This window comes from Mandrillus leucophaeus, unplaced genomic scaffold (assembly GCF_000951045.1).
Source record: "Mandrillus leucophaeus isolate KB7577 unplaced genomic scaffold, Mleu.le_1.0 Scaffold530, whole genome shotgun sequence".
In the NCBI taxonomy this organism is placed as follows: domain Eukaryota; kingdom Metazoa; phylum Chordata; class Mammalia; order Primates; family Cercopithecidae; genus Mandrillus; species Mandrillus leucophaeus.
This window is the reverse complement of record NW_012105698.1, coordinates 1,178,440-1,180,312: the sequence shown is the minus strand read 5'-3', so window position 1 is coordinate 1,180,312 and position 1,873 is coordinate 1,178,440. Positions and strand designations below refer to the sequence as shown.

At 48.4% G+C, this 1,873-nt stretch overlaps 1 pseudogene; it reads left to right on the top strand.

Annotated features, from left to right (window-relative positions):
- Positions 1-923: 923 nt before the first annotated feature.
- LOC105551737 lies at positions 924-1,297 on the top strand (annotated as a pseudogene).
- Positions 1,298-1,873: the final 576 nt, after the last annotated feature.

Sequence of the window (1,873 nt, the reverse complement as noted above, 5' to 3'; positions counted from 1 at the left end):
AGTCTATGTGACCCTGGGCAAATCTTCGTCTTGCCCAAAGACCTAAGGCTCCTTTCTTCATCAATTAAATGAGGGGATTGGATTCTGTTATCTTGAAGGTCCTATTAAGCTTCATTCATTCAGCAAATAGTTCTTGTGCACCTACTATGTGCAGACACTGTTCTAGGTGCTCAGAATATATCCGTGAAGACAACAGACAGACAAAGATCCCTTCCCTCGTGGAACTTAGATTCTAAAAGGGGGAGACAGAAATAAACAATAAACACGGGAGGTAGATTATATGGTATGTGAGAAGGTGGAGAAGGCTGGAGGAAACAATCAGGCAAGTTAAGGGAGAGGGTGAGGGGATGGGGGAGGCAGCAGTGTTTAATAAGGAGGTCTGGGTGAGCCTCATCAAGAAAGTGAAGTTTCACTTTGGGAGGCCAAGGTGGGCGGATCGCTTAAGCTCAGGAGTTCGAAACCAGCCTTGGCAACATGGCAAAACCCCGTCTCTACAAAAAATACAAAAATTAGCCGGGCGTGGTGATGCATGCCTGTAGTCCCAGCTACTGTGGAGACTTGGGAGGATCAATTGAGCCCAGGAGGTCGAGGCTACAGTGAGCCGTGATGACGCCACTGCATGCCAGCCTGGGCGACAGAGCAAGACCCTGTCTCAAAAACAAAACAAAAAAAAAAAGAGAGAGAAAGGTTTGAGCTAAGAACTTGCCGGAGACCAGGAAATTAGTCAAGCAGGAGGATATCTGGGGGAATGGCATGCAAGGCAGAGGGGAAAGCTAGGGTCGAGGCCCTCTGGGAAAGAAGCAAGGCCAAGGGGCTGGAGTAGAGGGAGGAAGAGGGGAAGTAGTGGAAAATGAGACTAGCTTTACTGCTGATTATGATATAAGAATAGTGGCCAGTTTCCTTTCCAACGTGGGCCCAGCAGAATGGCTCCTGCAAAGAAGGGTGATGAGAAGAAGAAGGGCCATTCTGCCATCAATGAGATGGTGACCCGAGAATACCCCATCACATTCACAAGTGCATTCATGGAGTGGGCTTCAAGAAGCGTGCTCCTCAGGCACTCAAAGAGCTCCGGAAACTTGCCACGAAAGAGATGGGAACTCCAGATGCGCACTTTGAGACCAGGCTCAACAAAGCTGTCTGGGCCAAAGGAATAAGGAATGTCTCATACTGCATCCACATTCGGTTGTCCAGAAAATGTAATGAAGATAAAGATTTACCAAACAAGCTCTATACTTCGGTTGCCTATGTACCTGTTACCACTTTTAAAAAATCTACAGTTGGTGTGAATGAGAACTAATTGCTAATCATCGAAAATCCCAAATAAAGCTATCAAATTTTTTTTTTTTTTTTTTTTAAGAGATGGAATCTTGCTCTGTCACCCAGGCTGGACCACAGTGGCGTGATTTCGGCTCACTGCAACCTCCACCTCCTGGGTTCAAGCAATTCTCCTACCTCAGCCTCCCCGGTAGCTGGGACTACAGGCATGCACCAGCACGCCCAGCTAATTTTTGTATTTTTAGTACAGATGGGGTTTCGCCATGTTGGCCAGGCTGGCCTCAAACTCCTGACCTCAAGTGATCTCTCTGCCTCGGCCTCCCAAAGCACTGGAATTACAAGCATGAACCATTGTGGGGGCCAACATTGTTTAAATACGGATGGAGAGAGAGGGAGGGAGGGAGGGAGGGAGGGAGAGGGGGAGAGGGGGAGAGAGAGAGAGAGAGAGAGAGAGAGAGAGAGAGAGAGAGAGAGAGAGAGAGAGAGACACCAGGCATGATGGCTCATGCCTTAATCCTAGCACCAGGCATGATGGCTCATGCCTTAATCCTAGCACTTTGGGAGGGCAAGATGGGAGGATCCCTTGAGCCCAGGAGTT